At 43.3% G+C, this 16,129-nt stretch overlaps 1 protein-coding gene across 3 annotated transcripts in view; it reads left to right on the top strand.

Annotated features, from left to right (window-relative positions):
• Positions 1-16,129, top strand: part of mgat4c (mgat4 family member C) — a 99,380-nt gene that overhangs the window by 48,259 nt on the left and 34,992 nt on the right. For 2 of the 3 annotated variants that reach the window (XM_047597202.1, XM_047597203.1), the window contains one exon: positions 2,416-2,499. The gene's annotated coding sequence lies outside the window, so the exon portion shown is untranslated. Of the gene's footprint in view, positions 1-1,677; positions 2,088-2,415; positions 2,500-16,129 lie in introns of those variants that run through there. The other variant, XM_047597204.1, reaches the window with a different exon arrangement.

Raw genomic sequence — 16,129 nt, 5'->3', positions numbered from 1 at the left:
TACGCTGTAAAGCCACAGCTGCTCTGCCTGTTAGGACAATAAATTACCCCAATTAGGACTTGAACAAAAGAGGCTGTCTGACACCACAGCCCACTGCCATGCTTGGAGATTGGGTGCAGTGGTATGAGGCTTCTCGCTGACATGAAGCTGTACCATAACACCTGCCCCATCATCTCTCTGATCAAAACACAGTTCCAGTCCAGTGGGTATATAGAGCAGGAGGAGATTACTTTGCATGGCTTGTAGCTCGCTGTTGCCTCAGTTGCAGGAGCTTCTGGTGTATGAATTGAGTAGAGAAAGTGTCACTGCGCTCCAGATCAATACACGGTGTGTTGTGTAATTGCTGGGCGGATGATTAATTGGTGTTTGGATGATGAGTTTTGGATACATCCATGTTTTCTTGCAGTCGACTGCCATATCGATGGCACCGGTAATGAAGGCAATAATGAGGGAAGGTTCAGGAGGATGTGGAATGGGAGGAACAATAGGAACATCTGTGCCTCTCTATAGCTACAGTGTAATTGAGACCATATTTCATTTTGGTCTTTGATAGCTTGCCTTACTGTCCTTGCTGTCTGCTTCCTTGAATGATGAGACATGTTTATTTGCCGCTGTAACACTTTCAGCAGCTTTAGCAACTCATGTGGTCTAGCATTGAGAGGAATGTGGGGTAGCCGCCCGCTGTGGTCGTGTTTCCATCAAGAACGTCCCTGCTTCCACGTCCCGGCCTGGGCACACTATTCCTTTATCTCATCGCTTGCTGTGAACACGCCATTAAACCAGCCGACGCTGGACAAGAAAAATGAGGCGTGCTATTTTCTGTGGCCTCGAGTGTCTTTCTGAATAATGAGCGCATTGCCTGGACCCCCCCTTGTCTCTGGCTCTCCCTGCCACCGGTTTTACTCTTCCCCTTGAAGTTCCCGTCTGCTGAGAGAGTGAAGGGGTCTTTAGGTTGCTGTTTGTCACGCAAAACCTGTCAAACTAGATCTGGAAAGCCCAGCAGAAGAGGAGGACTGAAAGAACGAAGTAGATTTTGGATGAAATCCTCATCCCATGTCACGGCATTAGAGAATGTAGAAAAGGACATGTGGTATCTGGGGAAATAGCCATTATGGCAGTGCATCATGAGATGCTGCAAACAACTGCAATAATGTGAGCCAAATTAACTGCCACTGTTACGCCATATCTTTTTTTATTTGCCTGCTTTTTAAAATTTGTCAAATGGCTCAGCAGCACCACTGGATCATAACAAAATGCTGCCTTGCTCAGCAAACAACTGAGAAGAAAGCGCTGCTCCAGTCCTACTTCCTCACCCAGCCTTATTTCTCCCAATTACCAGCGTGTGAGCAAACAGTCTGACACGACTGACCCTCTCTCAGAGAGCTGTGGTCATGACTGGAAGGCTCTCCCTGCTTATTATGACAGAAGTGTTATGGTAATGGAAGGAAAGTCTGCGCCGTGGCGATAGCACCGCAGGAACGGATAGCCTATTATCCACCACTGAGTGGTGGTAGTAATGGTGAGACAGAGGGCATACTATCTGTTATGGTGATGATGCATTTTCAATGGGTAGTGCCCATTATATATCAGCAGAGGATAATGGCAGGAAAGAGCATCCTCTGGGTTATGGTCATGGTGCCAAGGAAATGCTGAAAAGGTCCACATAGAATATATGTATAGAGTGCTCCATGTGGGCTTATGGTAATAGATTGAACGGAGTGGCAAGGTTTTCCCTCTCTCTGTGTTATGATAATTGTGGGCCAGGCCATGTGTTCAAAGAGCGTGAACATCCAGGGAAGGGAGAACAATGAGGAGCTCTTGTGTACGTGTGCATATGACAAACAAGAGCCACGCAGTCGAAAGAGAGCCTTAGTTAGCTGTCTGCTTGGCGCTCCGCCGCCCCTGTGATGTATGTTTATGGCCCATCATCTCTAGCCAATTACCCTGCCTCAGTGTGGGAGCGCCGTGCCTTCCCATCACAGCCGTCAGTGTACGAGAGTGGAGAGAGACGGCGACAGTTAGCGTTCCTGGACATCCCTGGCGAAGCGCTGTTTTCCTCAGGGGGCTCTGGAGATTCATCTTCAAAAGTAAGCCACTGGGTAGCCGAGTCTGCCGAGTCTACAGCCACTTGGGGAATTGAATGCTTGTTTATTGAGTGTGTGTAAGAGTGTGTGAATACATGTGTGTGCGTGTATGTATAAGCGCTAAAGTTGGTATCTGTTCAAACTTTGTAAATCTCATGTTTCAACACACACTCTCGTGGTTGGATCATTATGAGCTACGCAAATAACTCACACTTAGATACATTGATGTGTGCATTCTGTTAGATGGTGCAAATGATGTGTGATCACGATACACTGAGAATCTTAACAGCTGCGAAGCAACCTTGACAGACTGGGTTCCTCTGTGTTCCAGATACAGCTGAAGCAGACGTGTTCATGTATCCTGTTCAGGTCAGCCTCCAGACTTCCTCCCTCAAGCACATCTGACTTTTACAAGGTAATCTTTTCCTCTCTGTTTTTTTCTTTTCTTTTCTTTTCTTTTCAGAAATATAATTTGTGCTATTGCTTTGTGCTTGTGTCTGAATGAGACAATGGCTCATGGCTGCCTTAGCTTTCAAAAAAACGCTCCCCTGCACAGAAGTGACATGAGAACAGGTGAACCGAATCAAGCTCACAGCTCAGCAGCAGCGGAGGCTAATTTGATTTTAGCAGTGAGTTTTTAACCCTGATCACAGCGGCAGAGAGTGTGACTTTATCTGCAATATTTAAAGTTCATATTTGATTTCATATTTGATTCCTCTTTGAAACTAGGGAAGGATGTATATATATATGAATTGTGCTTTATAGACTGCAGATTCATACAGTGTGACAGATTGAAACTGCAAAGCTGTGTTTGCGTTGGCTAGATGAAGGAACGCTCCTGCCCAGAGGGTTTATCACGGAGAGAAAATATTGACCGCTAACAGTTGCACTTTGGTGGTGTTATTGCTTTTCACACTTGTGTGATACAGACAGCACTCGCCAAGCACGACAATTGTAAACCCGCAGCCATATTGACAGCCGCATTGCTCTTCTATGCAGGGCAACATATCCGGCTTATGGTGTTTACTTTTTAGCTTTTTTCACTGGAGTGCCCTTTGCAGACACAGAATATGAAAGTGTTGGAACATGGTGAGAACAAAAGAAAGTACTCATTGGTTAGGTGAGACACTAAACCCAACGGGCTTCCAAATTTCTGTCTAAAATGAGACCACAAAACAAAGCGACAAAACAGCTTCAGAGTTCGTGTGTGTGTGTAACACTTTTTCAATCTGACGCAACATTTCACTTGGTAACCTGGCCTCTCTGATTATTGGTGCGCACACCGTTGAGAAGTCAGTTCATCACCTCCCTGTGAGGGGGTAGCTCTGAGCTATCAGCTGTCAGCACGGCTGCACATGGCTCACGGTTACTGTAATTATGAATTCAGTAGTATCTATATTTCAACATTTAGATGTCAGTAAAACCAATACACAGATGTTAATATGACAGATAATACCATGGGGGGTGAGCAGGGGCAGCCTTTCTTTTCAATGATAAATCCTTATATTGTTTTTTTTTTCCTTTAACAAAAGGTTGTTATCCATATTAATGACTCTAAGCACCGGAGCTTTGTATTTATTGAATCATTATTTGATTAATTTATTTGTATATCAAGCCATGGCTTTGTGCACTGACCCACTGGTAAAGTAACCACACCACAATATTTGCATTTTATTTTATACCTTAGTGCCTTTTATTCCTCTGATGAGCCAGTCGAGGCTCAGAAAGTATTTGTGATATGACAAAAAAGACATTTTAATGGGAGCAGACGACAGTGTTACTGCATTGTGATGATCGCATTGATATCATGCAGGCCTGCCACTACGTAAATATGTCGATTTGTGTGGAATACATCAATGTTTTTTCAGAGAGTCCTTATCCAAACATCAAAAGTGAGGAAATGGATTCAACAGAGCCAGATGCTTGACAGATGTTTGTCTTGCTAAACAATTTGATCCTGCTGAGGGCAACAATACAACCAGTATATCAAAACTGCCAAAGAGGAAGTTGCACTACTGCTAAATTAGAAACTGCTCCCTGTCGTAGCTGTCCTCCCTGAGTATTTGGCTTTTGCAGTGAATGTAATCTGCTGGTTGATTGGTGGTCAGAGTCTGGGAGTTGTCGTGTCCTTATTAGTTGTTTTTGAGAAGGGAACTCGACAGAGAATTGAGAGCAGATGATAAGCACTAGAAGGGCAGTGTAGCTTTCCAGTTCATTTACCAGATCCAAGCAGATTGTTTCTGCACATATAGACCTATAAAACTAAACTACGGAATTTCCATTAAGGTAATGCTCTAAGTAGGAGTAAGCAACGTTTAGCAGTGGTTTGCATCATGAATGTTCCTGGTTCTAGCCTGAATTCGGCTGGGGTCTTTCTGTTTCCTCTCACAAGTTAAGCGTCATTTATGCCTCTGTCAGACTAGAGGACGTAACCTAAACACAGCCTACGACCATGCTAGACATTTATGCTCGTGCACTCATCAGTCTGACTCGCTCTGTAGAAACACAACCGAGGGTTAATTTTGTTTCTACTTCCTGCTACACTTTCAACAATGGCAACGAGCATTGTAAGTTGAGTCTTACATTGTGGCGGCATTAGGGTCTCTGTAGGGTCTGAGCTGTCAGACGCTGTAGCTGTAGCTACAGCGTCAAGTTGGTGCAGAAGCATAACTCTATTAGCTTCACTGGTGATCCTGAATCAGCCGTAGGTATGAACGGTGTCCCTCTACAGAATAACGCAGATCCATTTTCAATTATGTTCACAACAAGTCAATGAATTTAAATAATTTTAACACCGTGTATGCTAATTAGACACAGAAGATAATAAAATGGGGATGTGATGGTTGAAATGTGTTCATCTTCATCATTCATACATTCATATTGTGTTACAAAATGTATATGGGGATGTTCTGTTTATTATTATTATATTGGAAAAGCAAAGGAGTCAGCAAAGTAGTCTATACATTAATCAAAAAAATAATTGATTGTTTGACTGACTTATCAAACGAATGAACAATTGAAAATGTAATCATTTGATGCAGCCCTAATACCATGATATTAAGTTTTATGATATTTTCAGCACCGTGATTGACAAATGGCTTCCCTAAAGCAGTTTCTGCACTTTCTCTTCTCTCTTTTGCTGCTCCCACATGATCCGTGCTGATAAATGAAGTCTACATCACAACAAGGCTAAACCGCTGAAGCTGTTTTGGTTTTTCTAACCTATAACATTTTTAAGTGGTGCGCTCCAGTCAATGAGACGTTTGACATTCCGAAATGGCAAGGACTTGAAACAGCTCAAATCAGGGGATCATGCTGATCCCTCACATTCTCATCTGTTGAAATGGCATGGCTACGTGGGCGTACATTAAACATTCATGCAAACAGCTGTTTCTTCCAGAGGACAGCATGGCGCTCAGCACCACTGTGTGCTTAGATTTCAAATCAGGGATGCCAAGAGGAGCTTGGTTTTTAAAGGAACACTGTAGGCAGGCAGGAAATGAACACATGTTCGCCTCAACAATAGGCTGAAAACACACTCCTTAAACTGGTAGGAGCAGAGCAAACAACCCATAAAGGAACAATGCAAAGCTAGTCTTTCTAATCTGTTCTTAAATCAAACCGAAGCATCAGTTGTGAAATGGAATGCTCACGGAAGTCTCGAAAGAAACATGCGCATGCGTTTCAGCTGACGTTTTCAGGGTGTTTCACGATACAGTGTATGCCACATCCAGACAGCCACTCAACCACCGAAGGCCGGGGCTCAGTTATGAGCATTAGGTACGAGTTACCATTCTCTCTCCCTCTTGAACCCACGTGACTCTTATATTTACACTTACATTTGTTCTGTACCACTTTCACCCACTCTCTCGTGTGTCCTGGCGCACTCTATGCTCCCGCGTTGAGCGAGGCTCGGGTACAACACAAAGAACACAAAGGAGAAAAAAAAAAAAAAAAGCTTCATTAAACGTTTGCGTCAGTGATGACATGAACACACAACGCAGATGAAAACACCAGGTGTGTGGGTCTGTGTGCGCTATTGTGCTCTCCGTGCCCTAGAAAAATATAGTAAATGATCTTTAAGAGAGCAATATAAAAGCATTCTCCCCTCCACTGAGACGGGCCGTGACCCCTGCAGTGACCATTTGAATGTGAATGTGACAGGCTGATTGCCAATTTGCAGCCCACACATAAGTATTGACCCAGTGAATCAAAATACAGCTCCGTAATAACAAACACAAACAATACAGTGAGCTACAACCAAATATTATCTGCTGTTGTTCCCCCCTTTATCTTTAAAATTATGCTCGCAATCACTGCCCCTGGGGGAAAAAAAAGACCGAAAACAGCAGTGGCTAAAATGAAAAAGACCGTGTTTTCACATATCAGCACAAAGTCGCACCTCTCTTAAAGCTGCCCGCCATGCTGAATAATGTGATGGCAAGCTATCCCTGCTGGATAGCACAGTAATAGGCAGATGATCCCCTTTAGAAATAACAGCTGGTTGTGTTTTTTTTCTAATGGTGAGGCTCGCTGCCCATCACTCCTCATTCATCAACATCTGCTAGCCATCGCTCCCGCTCTGCTGGCGTGCACTGTTTTTCAAAGACACTTATCAGGCAGATAAATGCACCATAACACTGGGGGTAGGTGAGTTTTTGCAAGTGTAGTTGCCAGAAACTTGGCCAACTAGTTGGCTAGAGCGCTGAAGGCTGAGACCTGTGGAGGCATCCGTTGAGATCACGAGCTGCAGATACGAGAAAGGATTCAGAGTGGCACCCAAGGACGTTGTTGGAAACTACTGCAGAATATAAAATTTTGTTCCCTTGATAGACCTCTTAAAGCTATCTCTCAAATTGCCATCGTCATCATTCAATCATCCTAACACTTTTCCAAATTTCAGACTTATCAAAACCTTTTTGTATTTGTAAAGCTTTTCATTTATTTTTTATGTTTCATCGGTGACGGCTGAATGCCTGGCTCAGGCATACAATATGCACCGTAGTTTGGCCTCTTTGTTTAACGGAATTATTGCAACTCTAAAATTGCCTCCTAAGAAGATTCAATTTTTCAGTGAAATGAAAATTCGCTCGCTATAAAAGCTTTAATAATCTTTTTTTTTTTTTTAGTAGAGTTTTATGAACCACTGCCTGCTGTCAGACTGTAAGCTTCTAGTTTTAGGTGTCACTCACTCAGACCTGAGGGCTTCTGTCTAGACAGATCATCCACATTGAACATTCACCCAGACAGAAATCCATCATCGACGATAGAAACATCAGCTGCAGCCTTGTTGTTCTGTGTTGAGAATGGGTGAGACGTGCTAACGCAGATTTACTTTCTTAGCACTGTTTCTCCGACGCTAGGCAAGAGGTTATATGAGGTCAGACATTCTAACAAGAAAAGAAGAAGCGGTTCTAAAGCAAAACGCCGCGACTTAACATAATTACAAAATACACACAATGTCTTCAAGTGTGAGCAGATTAAAGGGAGGATTGTTCGTTGGAGGAACACAGCAGATATGTGTAAAGCTTCCTCCTGCATTGTCAGATTGTCTGTGTATATCTCTGGCGCACACCTACATGGTGTTTTTCTGCAAGCTGGAAACCCACTCAGCATTCTGCATTTCTCTCAGTCCGGTGTGCGCGGAGACTCGCTGCTTCGACCCCGCGGGAACGCCGATTCCCACTGTTGCTCGTGGACTTACAGTAACATGCAGCCCCGGTGTCAGGGAAGAGGAGAGGAGAAGCCGAGCGAAAGAGAGAAGACTATGAGCTTAATGTAGATCTGTCATCAGCTGGCTGCAGATCAAAAGAGCAGCATTGGCAGGCGGAGCACACAATCCACCGGAGCCTCCTCTCTATGCCAAGCTCCAGCTTCTCTGAGGTAGATGAGCACAGAGGGGCCTGGCTCCAGACGAGGAGTGTGTGTGTTTGCGTTCGCTGCGTGCGTATATGTGTGCGTATTTTGCGGGGCGGAGAGGTGTGGGCACACATACAATGTCTCAAGGCAAGGATCTGGCACTGTGAAAATGTCACCAGAATCCCAGAATGAAAAAAAAATGAAAAAAACAAGAAGAGAAAGTGTGATGAACAGACGTGCATGCTTTGGGAGGTGTGGGATTTGGAGACTATGCGAGGGAGGAATCCTTCTCTCGGAGCGGGAGACTGGGAGGAATGCGATGGCGTAAAGACAGAGAGGTGCGGACGTTCTTGACTGCACACCGCTGGAAGATCTGTGTGCAGCTGTTAAGTGGATTCAAGAACATACCTAAATTGCAGCCTTCAGAGGTTTGTAAGTGCTTTCTTCCTTTCCAGTTTTGATACCAGCATAATGGTTCAATATGCTGCTCCACTGTTTACTTGTGCAGCTGTAAAGAAAGGAGTGTAGCTTGTTGGCAGGGGCTGACAGGTGAAGGTCTGGGATCTTTGCTTTGAAAACACTTGCAAGGCAGAAAGTCTCATTTCTGTTGAGGAAGTCGCCAGGGCTACTGTTCTATGCAACTATGCTGGGGGCCTAGCCAGTGGAAATCTGGATAATGAATAGTTATGTTATGGTCTGTCCAAAATCTCGTCCCTTGCCTACAGATGCATATTAATTTGGAGATTTACCAGCCAGACAACTCACCTCTGACAACGGCACCAGCTCTAATCTTCTCATGAACTTCCCAAGAGATACCCTCAAGACCCTCATAGGCCTCATAGACATTTTTATGTACTCCTGTTTTCTTCACCATTGTAGAGAGAGTCCTAGTTTTAGTGGTGCGCCTCGTCCATTTTCATCTCATCTGAACATTCAGATGCACATATTGCCTTTAGAACGACGTGATCATCTGGAACGAATGAAATGTAGACAGTCATTAGTTGCTAGTTTGTGAGTGACAAATACAGGCTGTGGCCATCTCTGTCGTCGTAGTAGGCATTGCAGTGTGTTCAAATCTTTGATCTAGATGCCAGAGCTGGGGTTTAAAAAAAATCGATTTTCCAGTTCAAATCTATCTGGATTTAAAAGGAACATCTAATATTGACACCTAAAATCCTTGGATCAGTTTTTTAAATACAGACCATTTGATGCATCCTCTCATTAGAAAACTCGTGACAAGAGTAGTTCGAATGTGAGCAAGAACCAAAACTTGACAGAAGTTGTGCCTACGCTTGAAAGCTGACTGGATTTTAAATGTTTGACGCCAGAGAAGAGCTGTATTGAATCAGGTCCTGTGATTCTGTGAATTGGAAACAAACTGATTCTGAAAATCAGTAGTGCTACACTGGGCTACCAGACACAAGCACTGTTGCCTGTCTATCTTCACCTTTATTAGTGATAGAAAGAAATGTGGAGTGAGCTGACAGACATATATAAGGGAACTTAGGTGTTTTTTCAAGTTAATTAATAAGATATTTCAGGTCAGCTTCCCCTTGAGAGAAGGGCTGCATGATTATAGCCAAAATGATAATCGCGATTATTTTGATCAATGTTGTAATCACGATTATTAATCACGATTATTAATCATGTGAGGCAAAACATCTGTATTTTTTATTGCACTACTTTTAAGCAAACAATATTCGAATAGAAACTTTAAATTAACTTTAAACCTTAAATTAGAATAAATGCTTAATAATGAAAAATAAAATTTATACAAATGGTTGTCTGGGTTTCCGATGTGTAGTAAAGTGCATGTTATTTTTTAACAGAGAGAATGTCACAGTGTTGTCCTCAGTGGGAGCTGTGGCCCTGAACAGTAGAAAGACATTGATAGATTTTATGGTTACATTTGTACCTTCATGTGGAAGGAAAGGGAAAACAGCAGCATGAAGAAGATACTAAAAGGAGAAAATCTCCTAAGGTATAAGGAGGACTCATTCTAAATATTTGTCTCTAGAGCCCAAAGAACTTGTAAAGGGAGGGATGAGGGAATCCTGACCTTGCCAGTCGTGCTCCAACAAAATGTTAGTGTGACAAAAATACATCTGAGTCAGTGAAGATACACAGCACCTCCCTCCTGCCAAAAAAAAAATATTTCTCTTTATGTTTGTGTTTATACGTGTGTTAGTCACTGTGTGTTTTCGCATTTTCCCGAACTCAATGTCAAACCTATTTCCAAACCACTGATTCAGCTAGTTGTGGAGATATACAGCAGTGCTGCCAGTGCTAACCTTTAGAGATTACGGTGACATTAAAAGCTGCATATGGTGAGTGGGGAGACCCAACCACTCGGCACCTCATCTGATGCAAATGTCCTCTCTCACCTCTATCAGCAAAAGTAATTATGGCAAACCACTGTGACATCTCAGGCTGCACAGGAGAGGGGAAGAGTACCTAGTATAGGTCATAGAAATACACCAATCTCTCCGAGTAAGGAGGAGACAATTATCTTTTCGTGCGGAGAGGTGGCACTGAGGGAGGAGCCCTCTACCCTCCTACTCCCGCACTCCTCAATGTGAAGTATCTTTTGTGCGAGCAGCCTTGAGGGACTCCGTCAAGAAACTGACACTGCTGTTAACACGCTCCGGGCTAAGGAGATGCATCTGTACAGTTGCACTGTCTCTCCTGCCAACCGGGCTTCATTAATATGTCAAGCAGATGTGTTGGGTCGAGATTTTATGATGCATTTCCTTCCAGCCACTGCGCAAATATGAAAATGACATGCACCCTAGCATTGTCTCCGCTGTCACTAGTCAGTTGATGCTGAAGTGCCTGAGCAAAACAAACATGTGCTGTATGTGGATGTGTCCATACACAGCGGCTTAATAAGAAGAAGAGGAAGCAGGAGGCTCATTAGGTTTACTGTTGGCAGTGTTACAGTGTTGTTTCACTTTTACTTGTGACAAAACCTGTGAACGTGTACTTCTGAATAAAAAAATATTCAGAAACAACCACAATACCACTAATTCCACGCTAGATTCAAATATATTATAGGCTTCCCTACCCCTTTCTCCTCCGTTTGTCATGTTGTGTGTCGTTGGTGTGCTTTTGTTGGAGTGCTTTCCCAAGCGGAGGCTCCTCCAGCCACGCAGCTGACCCTGCTGTTCAGAGTCAGTGGGCTGCAGTGGCCCAGAGCCGCTTACGCTAACCTCTAACCCCCTGGCAGTCACTGCTGGCTCCGCTGAGCAAGTCAGCTGGGCTTTGAGCCCGAAAGAGTCGACCTGCACCAGTGTCATCTCTTCCTGTAGCAAGATCCGTCGCACCTCAGGGTGGGCAACGCTACGTTATCCAGCACACGTCTGAGACAAATGGGCAGGGCACTTTCTTCATTTTCGTAGACCTTTGTCTGGTAAAATGCCGTCTAGATTTCAATTTGGGTGTGTTAAGCTGATGTGGAGAATTTGGATATCCCTACAACTAGTCAGAGCCATTTTATTGTAAAAAATATTCAACTCCAGTGTTGGGAAGACAAGGGTGACTATGTCTCTGCTCAGATTAGTTGCTTGGCGCAGCAGATGTATGCTGGGGCACAATCAGTTCACCACAGAGAGACTCCAGATGAATCTTTCCCAGAAAAATAATTGGTGTTTGGGGAAGTTCAGGCTGGCTTCCAGGCTACTGGTGTGATAGATTACAAGTCTGACTGCAGTTAGAATGATTAGACTAATGCCCTGCCCTTATCACACACTGGAAGTAAGTAGGAGTTCTGGTCAAAATACAAAGAACCGTCTGACATGGGCAAAAAGCAACTAAACACCAACTGGAAATCTTGTTTTTGTTGCACCCCAGGGTGTGTCAGTACTGCATGACACCACTGCAGGAGCTGGTTACGGGTGAACATGAGCACACTTTGAGTTATCCCAATCACAGATGCTGCCTGTGGTCAGGGGTGTGACAGGTTTGAAATTTTGAATTAGAGGTTGCGGTCAACACCACTTTTCAGCTTTTCAGCTTCTCAGCCTAGTATAAAGTTTTGCTTTATCTCAATTGCAGGCTCCAGGCATTCCAAAAAAAAAAATAGATTAGCTGGCAGCCTCCGTTGTGTTATTGGCAACCACCAACTGACAGTGAAATGATGCTTATTGTACACCAGTGATGATTTAATCATGTTTTTGTTTCTCAACAGCATGAGCGGGAGTCATGAATATTTTCATGTCAACTTGCAAAATATTTCATGTGAAATCAACACACGCTGGAACCATATTTTACCAAAAAACTAGTTTAGTCGTTAAACAGTAGTGGAGGCAACAGATTGATATCATGGTGGATATTAATGAACTGTGAAAATGTTGTACACTCGGTGTATTAGTGCCACAAGTAAATGATTTTTCTCAGGATGTCAGTTCTAAACGAAATCTTTGCATATTAGTTTTGTGTGTGTAGGTAGAGTGGGGGCGATCAGCCAGTCTGTGTAATTAGTTATTGCGCTGAGGGAGGATAAGCATCACATTCGTAATGTGAAAATATGGCCACCATGAAGGAGCCTCTTGAATTGTAATGAAGAAGGCCCCTTGATAACCATGAATTCTCCAATTAAACTTCTTATATAACATTCAAATTATGTGCATTTCAACGACTAGTTTTGCCACAGACACTCCTGCATTTCTGGTTTCACTGAGCTTTTCTGCTTGCAATTGTAGGAGTAATTAAGATAATTAAAGCTTTTGATGTTCCCCATACAGTATAATCCGATGCATAGCAATATAAAGAGAATGCTAAGGAAAAAAGAAAAAAAGAAGAAAGTTGTAATGAATTTTAAGACTTTGTCCTCCTCTGTTTCCTCTCATTAAAACAGCTCTCATTGTCTGAGATTCCATTTCCCTCAGTTGAAACAGTTCTTATTAATTGGGGAGAAATTGGTTGGTTCATTTTCCAGAATGAACTACTCTGTCTCCATCATGTGTACCTCTGTAGCTGAACCATATTAAGTTTTTGTTTCTGGATAGGTTTATTCTTCATATATGTATCTACCATAAACACATTTATTCCTGAGAGCAGTCTGACCCCACCGACAGCAAGAAAAGCTCAACCATAAAAACAAAGATCTCTTGCAAACCACAGGTCTCTGTGTGTGTGCTTTTAACTCTGAATATTTGTCCCTGAAATGTCCTTATTTCCATTTCGACAAAAGACTTTGAAACATGACAGCTGTTTTAAAGCAAGAAGTAATATCTTCTTGAGATCAACTGAACACATGTGCTTGCATTATGGATGATGTATGTGTGAGGAAGAAAAAGAGAGACAGCGGAGAGAGGCGGGAGAGCTCCCTGGCTGTGCTTTTATCATCCTTAAATGTACCAAAATGAGTCTTGGGGAAAAGGAAGCAGTGTGGCTTTTGAAGAATTAATAAGCCTGTCTCATTTGAATGTGACTAGCGTCTTGGACAGCCCGTGGAAGCCCCAGTTCCACACTTTCCTGACAGTGCCTTTGATGATCACTGATAACGTGCAGCGACTCCCGGGAAGCGAGGCATCCAACAATGGGGGTAGAGTCAGTGGAGGCTGGCTTCACTGATCCTGACTGAGCTTTATTATCTGACCTCTCTCGAGCAAAGCAGTGCATTAGGTATTCCTGAGACAAAGCATTTGGGACAGAGTATGTGCCCATTGTTCTTCTAGTCGAGGAAATCTCATCCTATGACAAAGGTCAGCTGTTCACTCACCCCCTGTGTCTCATGCATCTCATTTTCACATAGGCCGGTTGGGGAATTTGTAAAATTGTGTGCTCATAACACTTTTGAAGCTGTTCTAAGAACTAAAATAAGGTCAAGAATGTAATTAGATAAGAAAATCTAGTTTAATATTAATATGATTTCGTGCTTTATTCAGCTGAGTTCGCTTGGTTCCGAATCATAGTCCACATCCACTTTGAGTTTCCTCATTTGTCACGTCTCTTTAGTGTCACACCACTGTAGTTCGAAGAAACACGACTGATTAGTGATATTGTGATAAAAGTTGCCATTCTGAAAATGTGATAGAAACCTGGTGAGTCAGAGGCCTGGAGATGGGCTTTGGTGAAAAAATATAATAATCTCACAGAGGTGCTTCAGAAGCAGGTACGCAACTATGAGCCCGTGCCAGGCAATTTTCTACTCGGGCACTCATAGCCTACAGGAAATGGCAAAAAAAAGGATTGGCTGCCTTTGCTGAGGACAATTTTGTGATTATGGGGTTGATAGTTACATTCTGCCATTTGATAACAGGCACATCTGCCCCTTTTAAGCTAGTTTGGCCTTCTCTTTCTGCAGATATGTCACTCCCAAATCCTTTTATCCTACATATACGGTACACTAACTGCTGATTTCTGTGTTTGGGGTTAGCACATGGTACCCAGGGGGACAAGGTGGAGCATTAGGAGTTTTTGAAAGGCCCACTTTCTTTGATGCTCTCAGCGTGGCTGGCCAGTGGGGGTCAGCGTATTGTCGTCCATGTCCAGTTAATGATGGACTATGATGCGAAAAACAAATGTGCAAAGTGTGAGAAAACAATGATTGGATCCAGATTGGAACAGTTGGAAAACTTACCCTTATCTCCATGACTCCAGCTGTTGTACAAAGAAGTAACAAAAACAATTTCCTCTTCATCTCTTCACTCTCTTCTTGTTTGAATCCAAATTCCAACAAGATCTAACAAAAATTCAAATGTGTCACTGCTATGTTATTTTTCCAAGGTGAGTTAATGTAGCGGGAGATAATTTGTTGATGCAGTCAAACTCTAAATGCCATCATTTCTCATTCTGGTGAGTGGAGGGTTCTCTTCAAGCATTTCACCCGCACCTGAAACATACTTGTTACATCAAAAAATAAAACTTGACAAGGAGTCCTGGGGAAAGCTAGCCTGTGACCCTGTTTTAATGCGGTGCCTCGGGCAATTTCTCTGCTGCAATTCTGTGCACTCACACTATTAAACTGACAACTGACGTGAAGGCCAAGAATAAAATTCAATCCATCAACGGGATGCTGTGAGGCACCCATAGGAGAAAGCCAGAAGGTATACAAAGCCTTGAGCAACTTTCATAAAAAGCCAAATTCACTGATTTTCTAAAAGACAAGGACTGTCGGCCTACCTATCCAATTAAATACTACCAGATAAAGCCGAAAAACCTGCCACCCAATCATTTCAGAGGATGTTTGTGATTGTTGTTGCTACACAGGATACTCTTAATGTAGTTATGTGTCACTCCATCGCTTGATAGCCAGGAAGTTGTTATCAAGCTAACAAAAGTAACATAGCTAAACGACTGGATGAGGGGAAACAGCAAATAAGCTTAAATGAAAGAGAGCCATGAGCAGGATATCGACACGGAGAGCAGAATTAGAATTGATTTGCAGAGAAAAGTGGGTTGTCGTCTTGCTGAAGCAGCGGCTCCTGTGAATTCCTAATCCGGCAGTCTTTGAGGAAATCTCTGTGGCAGAACCGGTCTCTCATTACTCTCACAGACAGGCCTGCAATCTGTAGCAGATTGGATGCTAGACAAGATTCAACCCCTCTGTGATGTTGGCAGACCACCGGCCAAACGGAATTGTTGTAAAAAGGCAGCTCATCAGAGGACATCTGGGTATTGAGCATTAAAACTGTGGAGAAAAAAAAATAAGAAAAAAGAAGTCAAGCCGATCCGAACGACTTGAGAATCTGTCTACATGACTGATGCGGTATACATATTTGCTCTGAGCCTTTCTGTTCTCTGCTGTGTCTAAATGTTATTTTCATAATGTTTTTCAGCCCATTTGGTTCAAGTGCACATTTAGAAAGTCTCAGCACGGAGACAGGTTTGCTGCTTTACGCTGTCGTAGGGCAGAGCCAGAGGCAGAGACACAGGCAGAGGCAGAGGCAGGGGCCCCGCCACTCAGCAGAAAGTTGTTTTTTTAATCCCCTGTCCCCTACAGTGTTAATTGGACAGAAGGTCCACAACAGCAGACAGAACTCCCTCTGCAGGAGATTTAGTGCAAGGCTGCAGGGAGGCAGTGAAATCTAAACTGAAGTGACACTGAGTGACTGGGCCAAGGGGAAGGGAAAATGAGCTTTTCCCGGGGAAAGGGGAAACCTTTGAATAGGCAGATTGACAGGTTGAGCAGTCAGAGGAGATGGAAAGCACTTGTTGCTGCTCGGACGTACCGAGAGGTCAGA

This window comes from Mugil cephalus, chromosome 10, assembly GCF_022458985.1.
Source record: "Mugil cephalus isolate CIBA_MC_2020 chromosome 10, CIBA_Mcephalus_1.1, whole genome shotgun sequence".
Classification (NCBI taxonomy): domain Eukaryota; kingdom Metazoa; phylum Chordata; class Actinopteri; order Mugiliformes; family Mugilidae; genus Mugil; species Mugil cephalus.
Note: the sequence above shows the minus strand (reverse complement) of the source record. Positions and strands in the feature narration are given on the sequence as shown.